The 23,417-nt window shown below is 44.8% G+C and overlaps 1 long non-coding RNA gene across 1 annotated transcript in view; it reads right to left on the bottom strand.

Annotated features, from left to right (window-relative positions):
* Positions 1–23,417, bottom strand: part of LOC128872920 (uncharacterized) — a 78,212-nt gene that overhangs the window by 4,647 nt on the left and 50,148 nt on the right. The window contains exon 4 of the long non-coding RNA XR_008456276.1: positions 19,945–20,304. This is a non-coding gene — a long non-coding RNA (uncharacterized LOC128872920). The remainder of the gene's footprint in view (positions 1–19,944; positions 20,305–23,417) is intronic.

Here is a 23,417-nt window from a genome sequence, read left to right as displayed (position 1 = left end):
TGTACGTTCGATACTCTTTTTCTGCGAGACTTCAAACTATTTATTTAATTACGACAGACATGAAACTCCAGGTACATGGTTAACAAAAATGTTTAACGGACTGTTAATCCGTCAATTTAACTTTCCAGTATTAAATCTCGCGATGGAAGATTTACGATGTCGAGCAGCTCGAGCGTGGGACGTATTATGAAGGTGTGCGCGGGTGGTGCGTAAGGACGGGGCGAAGTTGGGTCTGTTTCGGATCTCCTAAATACCAATTAGAGATGGAAACTTCCCCTTTCATGTTGATTTCGGCTCTCTGAAGTTATCTCGAAGTTCGCATTGTTCGCCTCTCTTTGAGAGTGCCGTGAGCCTCTCCAAGTCTCTTAGCTTCTTGCGCCTCCCATTCCCCGTGTCGATCTTACCCGTCAGCCTTCGCGTTAGGGTTACGCAATAATTGTAAAGCAGAACTCGCCAACTACTTTCTAAATATCGTGCCAACATTGCGTTACGAGACTTCAGAACCATCGGAGCGAGGGATGGCTGACGTGCGTCGACGTTAGAATTCAAGTAGTTCTCGTCGTAGATATATTTAGAGGGTTGCTTTTGCTTCGATGCGTATTTGCGTAATCTTTCGACGATTCGACGGTAGCTGTACAAAGCTACTCCATATCATTGCAACCTACATGAAATTAAATAAAATCCTAGTCACAAATTTTCATTACTCGCGCGTAACAAGGGATTCGAGGGATCGACGATTCAGTAGCAAATCCGCGGGCAACTGTGGAGCAAGTATCTCTTGATGCAAATGCACCGGGGCTACAGAGGCAAAAAAAAGTCCGGGGTAACGAACGAGAGGGTTGGTCGACAGACACGGAGGGTACAATGTGTTAAAACGCTGAGGTAAGGTAGTGAGTCGACGCCGGCGAATTCCGAAGCGCGAAACTATCGGAGGCGTTAAATTCGTTGCAGCCACCCCTCCGTCCTCCCGTGCCTCGTACGATTGAATTAAATCGTTTAACGGCCTTATGTTTCGATGGGGGAAGACCCTCCGGTCGACATTTGGGGAGGACCACAAACCCAGGGAGATAAATGTAATGAAGGTTGTACCTCGGACCAACGCTTAACCAGGACTCCATTAGTGGCGCTATCCGTCTCGAAAGGTTTCTGTTTCCCTCGTACCACGGCGCCCGTGTAACCCTCGCGTTTCTTTTTTTTATCCTCCACTCCGCTTTCGAGAATTTCAATTACACGCGGAAAGAAAGAGGGAGAAGAACCGTGGAACCGACGACGACGGCTGGACTGCCAAGCTCAGGAGGCGACGACGTGCCGAGCCTGTCGCGAGGCAAATGATTTCAATTCTGTTCCATTAAACTGACACGCCGGGACGGGGGTGGCCATCGTTTCCTCTCCTTTCATGCCTTTGTCTCGGCTCATCGCTACCGTCGACGGGCTCCGTGCGCCGTTTCTTACCCACCTCCGTCGCCCTTTCGCGAAACTAAATCTTCTTCGAATCGGTCTTACCCGGAGGAACACCGCAGAATATTTAAGTTCTCGGGCTCCGATGTCTTCGAGTGTCTTTCCCGCACATTCCGCACCCCTGTGACGGGAATTTTGAGCGCCCCGGAAAATGTTCGCGAGAATTCCTCTTCCGTTACGACGCGCGATGAAATCATATCAACGCTCGCGGACCCCTGCGTAGTGCTCGCGTGGTTTAGAAGGAGCGACGACACGAAGTGCCTTGGAGAGCACTGTTCCGCCTCCACGTGATCGTTAATAAATTATGCGAAGAGGATAGGTCGTTTGGAACTCACGAGGGACATCGACGAGTTGTTTGAAGTAATTTATAAATACTCGAATCCATTTGAAGCTATTCGAAGCAACATAAAGCCATTCGATGCTATGTGACGTCTAGATATTCTAACCCTGATCTACCCAAAAGGATACATCACGAATAAATCAACTCAGCATCCAGTGATTCAGTGTCCTAACAAATGAAACTTTCGGAACAGTAAATATTTCGATTTCATTCAACGCGGTCAAATTCACTTTTCACGAATGGCGCCGGAACTATGAAGATTAAGGTAGAGGGGGTATACAAGCTTCCTCGAGCGAACGGAGGCGAATGACTTTCCAACGATTCTCACCCTCTGCGAAGGAAATCGCCCCCGGTGGGTCCCTCAGATATTAAACTGTTCAACATCGGCCGAATCGTTCGTTTCGATGCGTTTCCCGACGACTTCTCGTGGATATTAAATTCGGTTTCTAAATGCTACCCATCGGATATATTCGTAAGAAACTCTGTTCGCTTTTTGTGAAAGCTTTCCTAACATAATACAAATATAATAAATTATTCTTTCGTAAACGATCAATATGTACCTACTTACGATATGAAAATAAGAGTAATAAGTATATCCTGTAGGACATTCCATACTCGATAAAGACATAAACAAGAATCTCACATAAACTAAACAGTTTCGTAGAACATTTAACGATGCATTAATGATCGAACGAGACATCGCAATTAGCAAAACAGGGCTACGAGCCCGTTCGACGTCGATTCCACGAAAGGGGGTTAACAGATCCCGAGGGACACGTTCACTCGACTTTTCCACGCTACTTAAAACACACTCGTTGCAGTTTTGAGTATCACGGTTTCCGCCCTTTGACCTTGCTGCTGCACTTGTGCAACCTGGAACCGTGTGATCGGCAGCACATGGCGAGACCTCGTCACCCTTGAGCTAAATTCACGCAGGGGCATTTCCCTCTTTCTTTTCTCATTCTTTTTGAATCCCCAACGGCCACAGAGAAACCTCTCTTTCTCGTTTCTCGTATTCACCCGAGCGTTCTCCAGCGATGGCGTAGGCTGAGGAAGCATCCCCTCGGTAAGCACGTATATATCATCCCGACAGTGGTGCTTTCCTTTAATGGATGCGGTTAATAATATATCAATTGCGTTTATGTTCCATCGTTAGGAGTACACGTTACACCCGCAGGGGAAAGCTTCAATTACTAAATCGATACGTCCTGGGAACAATTGCAACCCAGACACCTGTGTATACCGTGAATTTGCGATTGATAAACAGGACAACGTATAGACTCGTTTAGCTTCGTCTAATTTCATGTGGCATCATGAACACTGAATTGATTGACTCGAATCATGGAACCAAGTTCATCGACGTGTCCATCGTATCGTGAGACTTGGTTACGATAACAATCGATATGCTGATTAGAATAACTCTCGGATGAAACACCAAGTCAATAACCCCTGACCCTTAAAACTCTCTGATCGCCTCAGGTAGAATATCCAGTCGTAAATCTCGATACCGATAATCACCCTCTAAATGCTTTAAGTTCAAAAAATAAATGGCAACTTAAAGGTTTCTCTAGCTATAGTGACATTTACTGTAGTGAAATTGTTATGTGTGAATACTCGAATAATTGCTTTCGATGTATGTTGTATTATTTGTCGAATACTTCAGACCAAATACAGACCAAGGATATGTAAACGGAACTTCAATTTTGTGGCTCGTACCGAATGACGACCCACTATAGAGCACAGTTTCCGTGTACAGCAATCAAACAAGTAATTCAGAGGAACCATAATATCGTTGGCTAAGTGCAAGATGCTTGTAAACGTGCGCACGTACTAATACAGGTAATTTAGTTTGCAAGCGCTATAGTACAGCTTGACTGCTCTTGCATCGGCTCCGCAGATAGAAACTCTCGTTCATGTAAATTCCAGGGCATCCTGTGCATCCTGGCTACCCAGCGAGCCAATAGCCACGTTGCATTTACGTCAAAATTCGGACTAGCATCGACGTTCTCCATTTTCTTTAATCGTCACGTTAGAAGTATCAAGATACCTGACATTGAACCATATTATGTTTTCAAGTTTCAATGTTTCCAACAGATTATAGTAATTGATTATAGTAACCAGTAATTTCTTTCGCATATTTGTAAGCATTAAAGTAGCATTTCTGAATTTAATTGACGTAATTGCAAATTTATTTCAGCTTTCCGCGAAAGTCTCGCGTTAATTAATAGCGTATCAGAGCTAACGAAGAGGCACATTTAATAAAAATCAAGAGGCAAAGTAGGACGGGAATATTAGACGTGCATTATTCATGATTCCACGATTGGGAAATATATGTGCAGGGGACGGGTTTAACGACGAACCTAAAGCGGGAAAAACTTGTCCGCATTATCATTTCAAATTCCCTTCGATCAAATTAGTCGCAGCCACTGGAATAATAAGGTTTGTTTTCTTCGGCCGCGATGGAATTATTCCGCCGACTAATTCGTTGGATCAGAGAAGAATGGGAAAAGAAGTCAAATTTGCGGGAGGTAGGGGACATAATTCCTTGGCATTTTCTCTCATCGAGACTTCTGGACCGTAGTCCTAGTAGAAAATGAGGAAACCACTGGAACGAATCCTCGTTTCGATGTGCAATGTTGGTTTTCAAAGTAAAAAGTACGTCGACAGCTGTCTGGGTTGAGAGTGTCATAAATATTCATGATCGAACGCCCTCGAATCGACTTTATTCCTGCAGAAAAAAACGGTATATATCGATATTGCTCGAGGCAAGCGTTAAAGTGTCATATTGAAATACGTCACCGTTTAATTGACCAGGATGGCACTTTGCCGTCGCTTCCTAAAAGCACTAAGAATCGCGTAAAATCGATTCGGTAGTTTAAATTCAACGATTCACTTTCCCCGCCAGCTATGTTAATCTCTTCAGATCCTCTGCGCAGTGAAACGTACAATATTAAAATTTAACTTCGAATGTTTTACAGCTTTCTACCAAAAAATTCTCACGAACAAGCCAAAAATCTACCTTAAACAGCAGGAATGCCCTTAGGGACCCAAGATCGTCCAGGGATTCGCGAAGGTAAAAGAAGCACGACAGCCGCCGCAGGCTCAAAAACAGGCCGCCATTATGGCCGACGTTTTTCATCGTAGTTTTGGAAAGCGATTAGTCAACATTGTTTCTGGCGCATAGTTGCTGGCCAGGCTGGCGCCGGGACGTAACGAGCTCCCGTAACAAAAAAGCTCTTCAAGCGGCGAATCGCGCCGAATGTCTCCCATTCTGTCAGCGTCATTCATCATCGCGGCCACCGACCACGCCATTAAACCATGCCAAACGATCGTCTGGTGGTTCGACAACGGGGTCGCGTCGGGTCGTGGATTTCGTCTAAAAGAAATAGGGAACACTGGTAGGACGAGTGGAAGAAACAGACTGATACGAGATAAGTGGTATCCGTGACAGCAGTCGTAATCGTCGTGAAAACGAAACGACATAAAGTGTTTGGGAATAGCCGAGGAAAGGGAATCCCGATAAAGCAGATTTATGGCCACGTCCCTGTAAAATATGTATTCCAAACGGGCATAAATAAAACGAGGATGTATTGCTGCGCGTTGAACAACAGCGTCGACCCTCCGGCGAGTAACGCGTTAATGTTTTTCCCGAATTTAGGCTGAGCCAGTAAGCAATCCACCATCGAAAAGTCGAGCAACGGTGGCGATAGGGCGACGAAATTAATTTCGAACGTCGTCGAGGACCGGGGTGTCTATAAACACGAGGGGTCGCAGGATCGCACGCCCTGAGGCGATAGATAGGGCACGGGGCATACGAGACGTGTCGCTACGACCCTGTTTCGCTCCTCGCGGTTTTGGAGTAGCTTTACGGAATTAAAGAAGCACGCTATATGCTATGAAAAACAGGAGCTACGTTCTAAAATTGAAACTTTGAAGTAGAATTATTTTGCACGATAATCGTTTAATGAATTCCACGGTCAACCCTTTGAACTCGAGGCCTTTTTTTTTGGTATCTACCAGCAACTCGAGATGCATTCCTAGCATTCTACATTCTACATTCTGTATTGCCACGAATGCTAAGCTTCGATTGACTTCAAAGATGTAATTTTATTGACACTTCTAGTTTCAAAGAAATTAAACCTAAAGAAACATTATTGCTGGTAGATCTGCTACGTGAAACCTACTGGTGACTGAGACTCATCTCTCGAGCGCAAAGGGTTAAGCGTTATTCGACTCGGATCGTAGAACCAAGTGCCGACGATCTTCGACATCTACATAGAACGTCGGAGTAGCGTCTTCTGAGCCACGAGACTCGGCTATAACAACCGAGGAGCTAATTACGATAACCCTCGGATACCAAAGAGTGAAGTCTACAGCCCTTGACCCTAAAACACTATCCTCCAGTCGTAAAACTGAATACAGATGATCCCCGAGCCACGACGTCCTACATTGACGACCCTCCAAGTAGACGTAAGGTATTACTCAAATTTTAGCTGCACGAGCGAGGGAGCTAGCGATCCTCCATCGAAAAGTCGAGCAGCGGTTGCGATAGGGCGACGGAATTAAATTTGATCGTTACCAAGGATCAGGTATAAACACGAAGGGTCGAAGGATGTCGTGCCCTAAGGCGATAGATAGCTGTCGCTACGCCCTTGCTTCACTCTCCGCGGATTACGAGTGTTTTCTTAAGGCAGTGGTCCTCTCAGGGTGGCAATTTGTATTCGAGATAAACCGTTATTGATGCCGTCGATATTTCTCAGTCTCATAAAATTGATGCTCCCGCCCCAGGAGAGCCACTGCGCTTCGGCGGAAAGCATCGTGGAAGAAGCGTCGCCCAGGAAGCGACGAACGGCCAAGAAAAAAGACCTTCCTGTCACGACACTCGCGAGGAACCTGCACGGGACAATGAAAACGAGGGATACAAGTGACCCTCCGTCGAACGGCGTTACTCGCAACACTTCTCAGCTTCGAACCTGTGACGCATCAAATTTAATATGGACAGGTGAAAAATGAATACGTAGATTAATTTTATTCTACGTGTATCCATTAGTCCCTCGTCTATAATTTAGTACCAGGGAGCAAAGATGGTTTCCTCTGATGCATTATAAATTCATACCAGTCAATCTCAAAAATATTCGTACCCTCAATGTATATTGGAGAAGTTTGACTAAATTAAATAATAGTTTTGATGTTGCCAAATCAATTTTTCATTATAAATGTGTATATGAATAGACTTATACATGTATAAATTTATATATATTAGGGGGATCGAAGAGTAATCAAAATGTCTTCGACTTGGAAAAGGTTTTCGGTGAGAAATCGAAGAACTTTCTTAAAATGGAAATCGAACTGCCTTTACGCTGGCAAAAAGTATTAGAAAAGTGATGGAAATTATTTTGTTGATTAGTATTTAAGATTTCTTTAATAAATAAATGTTGATAAAATTTTAATTGATCGGTCCTCCTAATATATCAACATATTTATACAAACATACACTTGGAGACATAAAACCCACCATTTAATTTAAAGAAATTTCTTCAATAGATATAGAGGGTGCGAATATTGATAGGACTGACCGTAATAGGCAGGCAATAATTTCTACGTGGTAGTTAATCTGGAATATCTAGGACTGTAGTGTTACAATTGAAATCAACGCAAAGTCAGGTGAGCCTGCAAAACGAACGACTCGCGAGTAGTCCATTCTTTACAAGTTGCAGCATCTGACGGTACGTAATACCAACGCAACGCGGAACAAATAAAAATTTATTTCAAAAGTTTAAAGGCAGAAACGACGCGAGAACGCGGAATCATCCGTCCTGGCAGACTCCTTCGAGTGAGTTTTCCGCGCGTTACCTCGCGGGACCATGATTCAGGAATGATACAGAGATCAGTATTTGTTATCACCGAGCACTGGAAGAATTTCGAGATAGGAAACGATGAAAAATACGTCTCGAAAGTCTCGAAGATCGTAACGGTGCATGAAACTTCGGGGACATTCGTGTAGAACGATGTTTTGAGACATGAAATGGTCGAGCGCGACGGTAAATTTCCAATTTCCGCGATGGCTGGAAGATTCGAGGAGGTGTGAATGATATTCCATTTTTTGGGGAGTATCTGGGCTATTAACATAGTGTCTGCCTTATCGAATATCATTTCGACCCTAATACCAACTCAAACTTACGATCTTCGAAGCGCTCCAAGAAAAATACAGTCGAATAGAGCGCCATTAACGGAATGGTACGCTCGAACGTACGAAAATGACAGAACATAAAATTCAATTAGGAAACCAGGACGACGATTTCTACCCCGATAAAAGAGAAAACTCCTCCGCCCATTACCCCAGAAGAGAGTAAAAGATCACCAATAACCCCCCGTCCCACCCCGGAGATTAACACGATCTCCTTTTAACGGGTTCGTCTCCACCCCCCAATAATTCTTATTTTTCCCTACACTTTGTCACCGATGTCCTCGGATACCAGCCGTAAAGGGGCTTCGCCCAGAATGGCCGAGCTGTAAATACCTTGGCGCGGGGAGCGTCCCCGTAAGTCGTAATAAACCGTCGTAAAGAGTCCGCAATGTGTTTCGCGCAAGGTAGTCGAATTCCCATCGGGAAACAATACGCGCCTACGTGTGGCGGTTTCGTCCCAAAGGGCGAAGGGTCGCACTCGGTGGTTCCTCTTCGGTTACCGCGATACCTCCTTATAGGTCGACGTTGGGTCGCGTTGATCGTGATCAAGGAAACCCCTCAAGGGCTCTTTTCACTTTGAGGTTTCACCCAAAATTCAATTTCTCAGATTTCTAAAAGCATAGGGTGCCCAGAATGTGTCTATACAATCATATTTTAGAATTCATAAAATTGTGAAAGTTCAACATTTTGAATGAGGGTCGAACGAGAAGTTGGCCATAAGTCTTAGTACTGGTGACTAATCGTTTTTAATATTAGATTGCAAGTAGCAGTGCCCACAGGGTTACAGCATATAATTGCAGGCCTTTACTAGACACCACAGGTGTACACACTTCAGGGATGATTTGAAAGAAAAAATATAAAAATATTTAAAACACAAGGCATTCCGCGAAAGAAAAATATATATTTGAGAAACAAAATGTTCATCAGTTTCCTCGAAAAGAAAAGAAACATGTACACGATGGTTTCCTCCCGCAGGACGAGGGGTGGTGCGCACTTGGAGGTTGCTTTCCAAACAACCGCGATAGCTCCTTATTGGTCGACATCGAGCCACGTCGGTCGGAACGAAACGACCTTAAGCGGGATCCGCTCGGTTTTATATCGCACCCCCGAGCAAGGATATTGGATTACAGTGATTTTCAATTATGAGCACGGGACCAGGGGATCCATGGAAAATACGAGCAAAATGCGCCATGCTAGGGATCGTTCGGCAACGAAAGAGAACAAAACGGGCCGGCCTTTAATCGAGGCTCTCCTCGATCGCGAGTTGGAGTTGGTGCATTTTTGCCGCGAACTCGGCGGTTTATTAAAATTTGTATCGATGCCGACGCTCGACCGGGTCGAAATGAAATTTCCAGCTGCAGAGAAGACGGTTGGTAACGGGTTCACGGAAAATATTTTTTTCTTCTTCATTTCGCTTTTTTGGGGGGGTAATTCGGTCGTTCTTATCCGCGTAATCGAGATGTAAGGAGACGGAGGGTAACGGTAGTTGATAAATTCAATCGAACGGCTTGAAATTTTCGGAAGGATGAAATTCAATATCGGAGGAGTAAGTGATAAAGAGAACTTCCCAGTCGGGTAAGGTACGCTCTCTCGCGAAAAACTCTCCCGACGAGGGTGAGCTACCCCTCACATCGCAGAACCCTCCGAGTTTATGGATCGCTCGTAGGGTGGCAGCACCCTTCAATCTTGCACGTTCTCCGAGGTGCTTTACGGCCGAAGGATATAAATTTAACATCAATTGGTACACGAGCGCGGCGCTGTTTGTTTTATTTATGTTAATCACCCGTTCGTTTCCGGCCCGATTAATAATGTTCCGCTAATAACCGAGCTCGTTTCGTGATAATAAACGAACCGTTACATCGTGTTCGATGCTCCATCGCCTGTTTTCATTATCGTCGTCCCTATGTATTCCACTTTCCAAACGTACTCCGAAACTCTTCGTGACACTGACTAATAGCGTGGATTAAAACGGGCATCCGTCAGATTTATGCAATGACAGTTACAGTCATAGAACGGCGACGAAGATATTTCATTATCACACCCCTTGCCCGTTCCGAATCGATGGGCAGCTCGCACCAATCAATCGCACCGCTAACTCGTCCATTTCGAAATTCACCGCGACGCTAAGTAATATTGCCATCGCGAAAAGGGGGTCAGCGATCAGACGTTTCGAGTCCTCGGTGACAGATTAAAAGCGAAGAAAATAGAGGGTAGCACAATGTGCCTCCGTATCGGTCGACATTTGGCTACGAGAGTCGGAGTTGAAACAATTTTAAGGATCTTTCTGCCTTTAACGGACAAAATTAAACCATAATTTTCGAAACTACGTATTTTCAAACTACTCTTTCAAAATAAATAATGCTGAACACTCGATCGATAAAGCAAACTGCTCTGTCGACAATGTACAACACTCTATCGACAAATAGCGCGACCAATCAGGGTACATACTACGTTACCGAACCTTATCGACAGAACGCGCAACAGTATCGACAGAGTACTCTACCTAAAGATGCTATCGCTTCACAAAAGGGGTTGGGACGTTCGGAAGATGATTCGAGTAGTTGTTGCACGCGTGACAGATTAAAAGCTAAAAGGGGAGGGTGAACATCCCGAAAGTAAAAAGTCGGAGACGTCGCGTTCAGGCTCTTCCGATGGACGACATTCGAGACGATCCGCTTCCAGGGGTGGCACCGTCACCCTCCGAATAGAAATGTCCTACGAGCGCTGTAAACATTCAATTTAACCGGTGTCTTCTTTCAACAGAATTTTAAGATCCGTACGCGAGCGAAATGTAACGCCAACGTCGCTTTCTTTCGCGTAAAATGATCCGACATCGTCGTTCGTCAACTGCGACAACCCCTCAGCTGCGTCACGTGGCGTGACCCTATTCCTCCAACAATGAGGACGTTATAGATTGACAATGTTTGAGAGTGATGTCTCTATTGACTCATTCTACGCTAAGTCCGTAAGAACGTAAATATGGTTAAAGAATGAATGAATGTTTATTTTTCAAATTCAGAGTCAAAACGCGCTGGTCTTTCAATTCGTAGCCAGCAAAATCATGATTTAACCTCATCTAATTTAACATGGACTATTACACATCCTACATTCATCGAAATCCCTGATATCGAGCGTAAAGGGTGATCGATACGACGCGGGGTAACCGTAATATCGTTAGCTGGTAGACAGTCAGTACCAAACGCTCCGAATCTCTGAAAATAAACTAAACATTTCCGTCGAATCAGTTGCCGTGTTTCCTTAAAATCTGAATTGGGTTAGCTTTGGAACTGTTTGACTTTCGGACTGTTCCCAATGAGTTTGGCATCACCCGAAGTATCTGCTTAGTAACACACTCCCTACCGATTTTAACCAACTCTTTAGGTTTGTCAACTAAATAAAGGATAATATAAAAGATTCGTTCATCTTTAAACTTGAGCTACAACTTCAAAAGAATACAAACGTGTTCCTTATTCTTGACTTCTCCGCAAACCTGTAAACTTCCATCAAGATCGAGAGGAGACACTTCGCGAACGTTTCGTTTGAGAGGAATCTCGTGTTCACCGGAGACCCTGGTTCAACGAATGTGGTTCTACCAACGAAAGCTCGCGTTACTTCATCCTCTGGTAGCGTTTCGATGAATTACTTCTCCTGCCGCGGTCATGGTAGCTGCTTCGAGTTAAGAAGCCACCGGTAACGCTTCCGCTAACACGGTGGCCGATCATTAACGGTCGGGCTGAACATTATTACGACCGGTATTAAAATCATGGCAATCATTATCGCCTTCAGCTGCCACGAGACACCGAGACGCGGTGTGTATCCTCTCCTCTAGTATATCCTCCTGTATCCTGTCCCTGTCAAATTTGTGGCCAGGCAGAAGGGCGTAGGTAAGTGCAATTATGCTAATCAAATCAAGGTGGGCAAGATGCTCCGAAGAGCCACGGCGGACACGGGTAGGTAATGAGAGGTTACATCGCAGAGGAGCCGGAGTGCCAGTATTAGTTGAGGCTAACCTCAAGGTTCCGCGCCAGAGAGGAGGAAAGCTTGGCCAGTCTGTGCGAGTCGAAATGGCCAAGATTCTTGATCCTCGTTTCTAGGACCGGTGGGGAAAGCAAAAGGCAACGCCCTGGCTCGTTTCAAAGATCGAAGGAAGCTAATTTGAACGTTGCTTCGCCGCCGCCGTATGAACATCCGTTCCGTTTACCGTGCTTCGGATCATCTTCTTCCCTTTTCAATAAACGATGGAGGGATCTCTTGGTAGAAATGTAGAAATTTGTATGTGTGAATGAATGAAGCGGAGTCATCATGAACTCCAATTAAAAAATTCCTAGAGTCCAAATAATTGTATCTTTGAGTCGAGGCTTGTCTAAAGCGTGAATTCGCAGCGTACGCGTAGCATCGTCGCGGTGGCCGTCGGATTATTGCTTTCTCGGCTGTTAATTCGCCATGTTGGCACGTTCGGGGCGCGCGGCGTCGCTCCGGCGTACGTGTGGGACTCGTCGTCGGTGCAATCAAGAACCCCGCGAGGAGAGAGGGCAAGGAAGAAAGTACCGTGTTTCGAGTGGCAATATAATACAGCCGCGAAACAATGGAACACCATGTACGCTCGGCCACCAGCGCAATAAAACCACGAGCAACGGTGGCGTATAAGCCAAGAGGGCCGTAGGAACTTCCGCGGCGGATGAGGGATAGAAAATTAAATATTAATTTCGTTGGCCCCGGCTGCCGGAGAAAAGCTCATCGCGCATGCCTCCGGCTTTCTGACCGGTCGAACCACCCCCACACCCTCCACACATCCCTCGTCTTCGTGCCCACGACTCCTGATTCGAAAAGGCGAAACTCATCCCGTCGGCGCAGCCAGATCCCGGCAGATTATTTTCGCCTGAATTCAGAATCAAATTAACCTCGCCCTTCGCATGAATTATGCCAGCTTCGTTCGCGGCGAGTGTCGAAAAACGCCTGCACGCGCGATTCCAACCGACGAACGCCGACCAAGAAGGGGTTCGAGTAGGAGAACACTGGATTTAGAGTGAAAGCAAGTGTGTACTCGTTGGCGCGGGATTTTTACACTTTCGCGCCGGGTTTAATCTCCTTTCGCGTGGAAACAAAAGTTTCACGTACGGGGGGACCCGTATTTTTTCTGCGTTGACGACTTTGGGGTTCGAAACTTCGGTTCGTGGTCGTTTAGCGAATAATAAAGATTTAGGGTAAAGTTGAATCGAGCAGTTTTCGATTTTAAACAGTTCTGTGCCATATTACAATGATTAGGATTTAATATTAATTTTAATATCCGCTCTGGAGGGATCGCTAAATGTTTTCTCAATCGAGGAGGTTCGCTGGGAGATGAAATTTCCAAATTATTAATCTAACCGATATCCGGGTCGCTTGCGTCGGCTACAAACAGCGTCGACTGTCTCCTGCAAACGCCAAAATCCCGTTTGAAGCCACTTCGGGCCGTTTAACGCTGTTTCGTTGGATCACGGGTGATATGATCGGGGCACGCTCGAATCGCGCGTCTGAATATTACGACATAAATTCGCCGTATACGTGGAATGCACTCGGTGGCTGGAGGAGTGAACGGGACCAAAAAAAAAACACGGCAGGTCAGCGAATGTTTCCTGTACGCAGCACGCGACGCCTGGCAATGAGGGAACAGGGTGGGAGGACAACTGTCGACGACGGAAATGCAAAAGTTCGATTTATGCGCTAGTACATTGCCGTATGTATACATATATACATGTTATGCGCATATGTAGACATACGTGCCTATGCACAGGGTGAATCGAAAATCGTAGCGTACCAGAACAGGGTAGGATTCTGCGTAAGAAAATAAAAACAACATTTTTCGAAAATACACTTTCAGCGATTAAAACATTTAGTGTTACTTCAACTGCAGCATCGTCAATGTTTATAAATACCAGCTCGGGTAGAGGTAACCGATAGTGAAGTACAGGGTAACCAAATCGTATCCAATCGCTGGAACAAACTTTGAAATCGATTTCTCGAAAACGAAGCCGCGGATTAGAGTGTTGCACCAATTTTTTTCCTTATTTTCTCACGTAGTTACACATCCGCCCGGGTGTGCCACGATTTCCGTCCCACCCTGTACACACACACACACACGCGCGCGCGCGCGCGCACAGATATATGTATCACGCTTGCATATCAAGGGATGAAGCGTGAACGATGATGCATGGTCGTTCCGCATGCGCTCGAAACCCTCTGTCCCTCTTCTATCCGTGTTTTTCTTTTTTTTACATGACCAGCGTTCTATCAATGTTTCATAGATCGCGTGATACGAAACGAAAAAGCGCGCTCGAATTCCGTCCCCGATAGCGCGAACGCACTTGCTGGACCCCTAAACTCACGGGGGTACATCACGGTGATGCATCGTACGGGGTATCTCGCTCCAGCGATATTGCGCGCGAGCCACGCATATCTAATATCCGTTCACACGGCGCGACGATTCAAGATTTATGCGCCAGTAACGTTTCCCGTTTTTGCGCTGGGTGTTTTTAAAAATTACTTCCACGATCGTAAATGTTCAAGCTTGAGGTCGGGGGCGGGGAACTTCTCTCGCTAAGATTTGTTAGTAGCTTGTGGATTCGAAGACTCTTGCATCGCCGTTGGCTCGCTACTAAAAGTTTAAGTTAACCTACTATTTGATGGGAAAAAATGTTAATACACTAATTCTCTATTTATTTCTGTTTTTCATTTTCGTCAACGTGGAAATATTTATTCTGAACAAATGAAACAGGAAACCTAGAAATATGTATTTCGAAAAATATTATACAACAAACACGGAATAAACGTGGAAATAACAGTTGCATTCACGGCATGCGGCATTGTTCTGAGTCCGACCGGGAGCGCGAACCTTGTATTCCAGAGATGGGCAAATTTTTATACCAATAATAGATGACAAATAACAGTACTGCACAGCGATTTATCCGCAACGTTAATTCCATTGAAAAGTTATTTAGACCAGCTTTTATTTGCCGAACGTGAAATGTAATTACATTTAGCAAATCGAACTGTAAACGTCATTGTACATATAAAGGACAAGAAAGTGTTTATTTTTCATTCGTTACTCGATATTTATGATCGAATAATTTATATTGATGGAAAATAATATTAAAAATATGAAATCCATGAATAAATACTTCCGTTTATTAATTACAATTAATTAATTCAAGGACAAAAAGCATGTGTAAATAATGGAAAAAGTACTCTTAATTGAAACGTTACCGATTGAAACTTAAACCAAGTATTCAAACAACCAAAAAGAAACCCTACTTTGATTTACGATGATATTAAATCTCTCAGATTCAAAAGAAATGAAAGAATATCACGCCCCTTGGATTGCCACGAATCGTAACTTTTCAGCTTCTCCCTCTCTGCAATTTTCAGGGCAACGCAACGGGGGAGCAAGATTTGATTAAAATGGAACGCAATAAATATGACAATTGACAATATTCACTGGAGTACACCACGCGCCGAGATCTGTTTACTGTTGATCTGTTGATATTGTTTAACATATCCCGTGCTGTCCACCGAAATGGAAAATCGCATTTCAATTAAAGCACGCAAATGTAGAAATGTTACACATATGTATATCCATCGCGAATCGTATAAAATTCCCAAGCACCGTGTGACGAATGTCGCTCAGAGTTTTCGCGAAAATGTTCGATGCCAGGGTGATCTGTCTTAATAGTTCCGCGCTTCCAGCAGCAACATTTGTTTCGCCGTCATGAAGTTACACGGTCCGAAGCAGCAGTTTACACGTACCGCAGCTACGTAGCCCGCGAGCGCAGTATATTCATGCCAGGTTTAGCCCGGGTTACCTCGCGGAGAGAAAGATACCCGTGCCGGGATTGAAAATAAATTTCACTGTGAGCCTAACCCGTACAAATAGCTTCGTACTGATTTTAATGGCAGCGCCGCCGTTCCACGAGCACCCCCGTTTTATCACCGTTACTTCGAAACCGAACCAACGATCGTTGGATTTCGGTTATTGTTATTTTTCCGGTTTTGACGTTTCGAAACGGACGCCGTTATTTCATTAACGCGTCGACTGCCACGCTAAATCCTCCCGAGTCCCATCAGGCCACGATTTTCTGCATGATATACAACGTGCACATATATTTTATGTACATAGGCAGTCGGATTAATTAATGAAGGGATTGATTGCATACGTCTCAACTGTAATCTAATCTCAATTAACTCTCGTGTCATTTGTAGAGCAAATTTTCTCGTCGTGAAAGATGTAGTTCATTTTTTATTGGACCTTATGATAAGTAATGACTGGGTCAGGTACTTAATACTTAATTAATATTTAATGCTTGAATACTTGAATTTTAATTCTTAATATCTTAATAGTTTTTTCGATATTTCTGTTGGGACATTCCAGATCTGGACATATTGTGAGTAGATTTGACGAAATTCTTCATTTCTTCAGGTAGCTAGTAATCGATCGAATGGTTCATCGACAGAGTCAGCAGGTCGACCTGTCTCATCGACCAAGTGTCGCACTTAAACATTCAAAATTGCGTGCTGTTATAATTAATGCGAGACTTGATAATATTAATAGTTCCGTTACGAATGCTATTTGGGCTCGTTAATAAAGCTTGTCTACCAGGTCCTGCCCCAGGCGTGACGCTATTAATCGTTTGTGCAACCTGTTAATGTAGTAATGGACTATAGAATAATCGGAGATTGCCAATAAACGATTCTCTGCTAAATAAACCTTCTCGACGAGTTCAAATAGCAGATTCAAAATGAAACACGGTGACATTCCTTTCTGTACTAAATCGTACTTCAGTACTCGTCACCTAGACAAAATAGAGCCCTTTAATACTTTTTAAATGTCCCAAATACCTTGAAACGGACGTTCTCAGAGAGGCTTTGCTATCGGATCCAGCGAGCCCAGACTCGTCACTGCCAAGTCCGAGAGTCGCGAGTTGACGGTATCTGGGCCCACGTGGCTGGAATCGCCATATTTCGCGTTTCGTGTCGCAGCGTCATAATTACGAATTGTGTTCCACGGGTCACGTCGCGTGTAGCGTCAGGCATCGCGCTTTAATCGCAGATCTTATAAATTATTTCCCCCGTAAAAATAATAACTACCCACAGAACGGTCTCTTTATCCTAGATTCGTTTTATTCGAATCACGATTTCAATTTTGTTTCAAAGGTAGATGTAAAAATCTGCACGACTCTTCGTCGAGTAATTCTTAACGTTACGCTCCGCACGGCGGTCATTGGCCGGCGGTCGCGGTGTCGCTGGTTCGTTACCGTTTACCATCATTAATGCAAGCAGGATCGCGTGAACCAGTGGCAGCGATTTTGCAACTAGATGAAAACGGCATGCAACGTGTCGCATACGCGCCGTTAAGAACAAATAGAACGAAACGATCCTTCGAAGGAAGTTGACGAAAAAAGAGAGGAAAGCCTCGGTTAGATCTCGAAGCGATTTCTCACGGAGACCAACCATTTTTTTTATACGCTTCTCTTAAACGTCGTGTCGTGCTTCCTGGTCGTATATTTTCTCCAAAGGTAACATTTGCCTGACGCTTGGATCGCGCTTTCGCTTTTACCGCGCGGTTGCAAACATTTTTATCGCGTCGAGGCCTGATAATAATCACCGAGCGCTTCATGAACTTTTATTTAGAACGTTTAAAATCTGCGCTAGAGATTTCGAGGGGTTTCGTTTATCGGAATATTTTGGTATAACGCGACGGTGCTTTCGGTGGCCATTAATAACACCCTCGATACCATTGAAACCGTTGCATTCGCGCTTCTAGTGGCTTCGTCTACTCTTTTTTCATATATATATATATATATTTTTTTTTTTAATGCATCCCCGATAATCCCTGTCAAAATCCAATCGAACATGGACGAGAAATTAATGGAATATTTTCGTTATCATCGCGCACAGCGTCCTGCGCAGATAGGAGGAAGAATAGAGCCCGAATCGCTGCGAGGAACGGGAAACGGGTTTATGGAACCCGCGGGAGCAACGCTAATTGTCCGGTCTACTGTTTTTGGCATATTATTACATCCTACCGAAAATGTCGTTCCGTTTCCAGTCGCGCTGTCGCATTAAATTAATATTATCGTTGCCTAAAAAGCCCGAACGATTTTGCTGAACGAAAGCAACACGCAGCGAAACGTACGAATTTTAATAAACCGGGGACCACGCAAGGAGAGTGAACGGCGAGACATTAACATAAACAAATATACGTCCGCTAACACTCCCGTGTTTTTGCGCTCGTAAATTAATCCGTTTTGGCGCGTAACGAGAAACGTTATTAGCGATGTTTTAAAGGTGCATAATGGCCGACGGTAGCGGTTCTATGTGTTCATGTTTCATTTTTCGATTTGTCGGGACAGAAAGTACCGTAAAAAATAGTAAATAATATATATATAGATATAGAAGGAGAGAGGTTCATGTATGCACTATCCAAAACGAAACTTTTTATCCAAAGACCCAACTGCGGATCACTCTAATCTGCGACACAAACGATCGACATCGATTTCACCCCCAGCTCTACTTAACCCCCCGTCAACCACGTCGGCCCTAACTCTTCCAACCCTAACGCACATATTTAAATGTCCTATTTCTTATTCTCTATTTTGATGATCCTCGATACTCAAGTAATTGTTCTATTCGATTAAAATGCTACCGATCGAGCTATCGGTCTTCTTTCTCCGTTCAGCGTAGAAATAAAACGAAAACTCTGGGCCGTCACGTAAATGGACGACCACTCGCGCAAAGATATACGGCGTTTCCACTTGAAATTTCCTCCCCTTTTTGCTCGTCCTGGCCTGATCGCGATAATGTTCGCGTTCGGCGCGGTCGCGTGCTCCGTTCGCGAAAAGAAGCGAAAATAAACGAGACCAGGCGGCAGAAAGTGAAACTCGTAATTACGAAAACACGACGCCGGTCAATACGAAAGAGCAATGCGTGAGATAACGCGTGTACATAACCAACACGGCCCGGTGAGTTCGGCCGTGGAATGATAAGAAATGCCTTTGGTCTCGCGTGTCGCGTTATTTCGCGTCCCGCTCTGAATATTTATAAGGGCTGTCCGTCAAGGGGGATGGGGAGGCGCGGGGCCGCGTGCATTTTCATTTCAAAGTTGCAGACCTGTCGCGGCCAGATTGGAGTGAAGATATTATAAGTGAAATATTAAATTTCTGTCTTCCTTGGCTCCCTTTTGCCGCTCACCTGTCGCGACGTTTGAACCAATGTTAACCTCCCCTTGGAATCACGGAAAACAATTAAACTGTTTTTAACTGGTTACCTCTGTTTCGGGCCTACCTGGCGGAAACTTTCACGAAAGACGCCAACTTTTACGTTCTTTGGTATTTTTGTACAATCTAACAAAGGTGGAAGTGTTTCAATTCCCAATATTTGTCGTTTTGATCATTTTAATTCCCATTAAACAAAAAGCACCTCCGAGGCAACGCAATATCCAATAGATTAATTCGCACGATGTGATTTCAAATTGCCAACAGCTTTTTACAAGAATAAATTGCAAAATTTCCCAGTAAATTTATTTAAAAAGGCCACCGCGATATTCGCGCGTATCGAACGTCGAAAGTTTCCCCAAATGGGCTTTGAATAGCAGCACGGTATTTATCTTTTCCGGCCAATGGCGCACATACATAACAATTTCCGATGATCGTTCGCGAGCAGATAAATTGTTAAAAAAATATTCCCGAAAGGTTTCAGGCCCTGCGGGACCAGGCTCTCTGCCGGCGATGCTCAATTTTCGCTCTTGTTTTCTGTGAAAACAAAAGCGCCGCTGCATTCGCCGTCGATCACCAAAGGTTACAAAAATATTCAGCGCTGACGCGCGCGTCACTGTCACCGAGGCTCGCGCCGCGGTTAAAAAAAGGAAAAGTCTTCGAGAACCCTTGATTGCCCGGGAATAATATTTGGAAGGGGTGGTTAAACTTACCGCGACAAGATGTTCAAGACTTTTCGTTCCCCTTGACTCGAGCGCGTTCTCCCTATGTTTTTTCTGCCCTGTGACGTGTAAGGTGGTCGCAGCTTTTCCATCTGTGCCCTTCCGAGGTCCCACTTGTCGCGCCCTCGCCCTTGCGCTCCGATCGGGAAATTTAATTAGAAGTCGATAAACTTGAATAAATATCCGTACTGCATCAATTTGGAAACTCGACGTATTGTTCCGCCGATGTAACAGCGTAGAGGAAACCCTTAGTTACGGGGACAGCGAGGGTGGATTCGGGACCTTGACGCGTTCATTGTCAGAAGTAGTTTACTCGGACCACCTAACTCCGTGACTGGTCACTGTTGTTATCTAGAACACAAATACATAATGTGATTAGATTGTGGCATTAACGCTTCGTCATTGGAACTGTACTTCCGGAGGGTGAATTCGATTAAGTACCAAACAAGTATGTCCAATTTTTCTTCTGCTCTTTCCGTGACTACTTGGGTTAATGGGAGAAGATAAATTGACCTCTGGATAACAAATTTAGTGGTGGAATACTTTTTCGTGTTTGAAACATTCCTCGTAACAATGACTAAAATAAGTTCAATGAAAGCAATTTTAATCGCGAAATAGCAGAAGCAGTTGAATACTTTATCATTTTTAAATTGGACGAACGAACATTTTCGCACGATTCATCAAACTTGACGTTGTAATTCAACGCGAAGAAACCGGAATCGAATTACCCGGAATTTTTCCTTTCGAACGATAAACTAGGACGGTCCCGCGAGCATGACAAACGTAACTTCGTCGACGCAATTTGCCGTAAAAGCGGCTACTTTATTAACGTAAAATTGCTTAATCCGTTCAGAGGCGACAGAACCCGACGGGCAAGTGTTCCTTTATTTACCAAGAGCCGGGGCTGGTAATTCCCTAAAGCGATCTTTTTCTCGCCCCGTACGTGCTTCGTGGAATCGATCGGAACCGGACTCCTCCGAGCTTGCGAGCCCCGATGCAGCGCGCGCATCATCATCATTCGTCAACATTATTCACGGTCACGATACACGCTCGTAACACAAGAGGCAGAGGGAACGGGGTGGGTGGGAGCGAGCCAGAGTGGTGCAACATCATCTAACCCTCGGCAATTCGAAGGCGACTCCCGCGTCGGGACGATTAAATTTCACGCGGCGGCCAGGAGAAACACGCTTCGACGGAACGAGGGGTTCCAGGGGTGTGAAGCGTCGCTTTCCTGGACGGTGGCCTCTGCCACGGTGGTCGTAGACAGCCACAGAGAGGGTGCTCCTGCCCCATGACGCAGCATCGGCTTCCACGCGAACCCGACGTAATCTCTCGAGGGCGTGGACGTGTCTCGTGAATGGATCCACCTGCCGGAACGTTATTGTCCGTGGGACACGAAATGTTCGTAAATCGTCGGGGCTTGGAACGGATCATCGATAATTCCGCGGCTGGTCGCAAAGAAACCGACAGAGTCATTTTTTAGACTCAGCGACCCGTCCACGCGCCCTCTGTGCGCTCCTTTGAGGATTTTATAAGATGATGCCACGCATATCAACGTCGCTGCGTTTATAACAGGGGTTCACGTATTAGTGGAATGACGGCATTTGCGTGTGGCTTCGAGAAGAAACATAAATTACACCCAAACGTAAGAAGATTTAGAAAAGAAACTTTTTAAGGTGAATGTCTCTCAGCCCAATTTAGTACTGACACAATGAAGCGATATCTTCTTCATTCTCGATGTCAAACATTGAATATGTGGATCCACAGGTCGTTCAAATTAATTTATTAGACAAGTTATTTCGACACTTGTCGACGTTTTATTAAAGTGTACCAGGGAGAACAAATCTGTGCTGCGATCACCACCCAGCAGCTCGCGAAAACCGGTATCGAGATGAACGCAATGAAAGTTTAAAGATCGAATATTTATCGCCGGCGCCATTTTACGCCTGTAGTTTATGAAATATTCTGTCTGCCTTGTTGCAATTCCCGATTCAACTCCACTAACCATGCATATTCAACAATCTCTGGAGATATCAAATTATCGCATAACAGAGATTGCACAGTAGCATCCAGCGGCGATTTTGCGCCTCGCCAGAAAGCAATCTGGATGTTTCAATTCGCTCTGAAAGTCTAAAGACAAGGAAAATCGCATCCCCCCGACGCGGGAAACCTGAAGTTTCGCAGGGGAACGGGGAAAAAAAGGTCGTAAATTCTCAAGTATTGTACTGAATTCCAGTCGGCCATGAAGTCGTGTTCCGGATTTTCGCCCGTGTTACTTTTCCTCTTATGGGAAAACCACGTTTCGCTCTTTCTTGCGACAAAGCATGAAATTTGAAATTTTTTTGCGCTTCAACGTTTTCCTCAGGGAGCACGATACGTTGCGCGGGCTTTCATTGACTTTTATCCTTTTATCCGACTTGGGCGACGTGTGCAACGTTTATACAATCTGAAACTTTCTGCTTTTATTCCCGATTTACTTTTAAGAAGAGACATCGCTACTAGCGACTTTGTCGCCTATAAATATCCCAGCCAGCGTTGAGCGTTCATTTTATGATTACAGGATGATCGTTCGTTTTATGGATACTTATTTTATGGCCTAACGAGTGGCGCATCCGATATAGAAGGATCCTTACAAAGCACACTTTCCGCATAAACTTACGATACGTTTCGCGGAAGCGGTGACTTTTACAGAAAATTATCAATTTGCACTGAAGAAGAAGAATATTTATTTGGGCCCTGAGCAGATGTTAACAATATGAGGTACTCGATACGGTATTCATTATAGTCGAACGTTTTTCTCAGTATAAATAGTAGCTTCTCATTATATAAACGGTGGCATCGAATTTGTCCTCCTTTTAATAACAACGAGCGATCCCGCATGGTGTACGCAAACGATATTACTTTACTCTTCATGGACACCCAAAAGAACTCTTAATGCAAAGAAAGCAAAGAATCAAAAGTTCCAACCCAACTAGCGTTTGACAAACCTCTCGAACGATCCCCAAAGTGCCGCTCTCTATTTGTTCCAGTGACTATACATGGTCCATCTATGCTGCGATGGCAAACAAAGAATTTCCATATCGAGCCGTAGACAGCGCCTCGATAATAAGTCCTGGCGTGGACAGCTGGACCGCTCGAATGTTATTTTTCAATTCGCGCTCGGTGAAAGTCGACGCACGCGAAACAGGACCTACGAAAGGGGTTGCACCCCCGATGGAGGGAGGCTGGCCGAGGTTTCGACGATAGCTTCAGACGTTTTGAATAATTCAATGAGAGCAACTAATTGTGTTTATGCAAATGGTGGGGGAGGGGGAGGGGTGGAGTGGAACAATGAGAGAGCGAGAGGTGTGCTTGATTTCCCAAGGATGCGGGACGTCGAGATAAGACGCGAACTCGGAGAGGGTTAAAACGATGAACGGGCACTCGCGACATTCGCCCGGCCCTATCGACGCCCCATCGAGCCC

Source organism: Hylaeus volcanicus, chromosome 2 (assembly GCF_026283585.1).
Source record: "Hylaeus volcanicus isolate JK05 chromosome 2, UHH_iyHylVolc1.0_haploid, whole genome shotgun sequence".
NCBI classification, from domain to species: domain Eukaryota; kingdom Metazoa; phylum Arthropoda; class Insecta; order Hymenoptera; family Colletidae; genus Hylaeus; species Hylaeus volcanicus.
The sequence above is the reverse complement of the archived record's forward strand: the minus strand, read 5'-3'. Positions and strand labels throughout refer to the sequence as shown.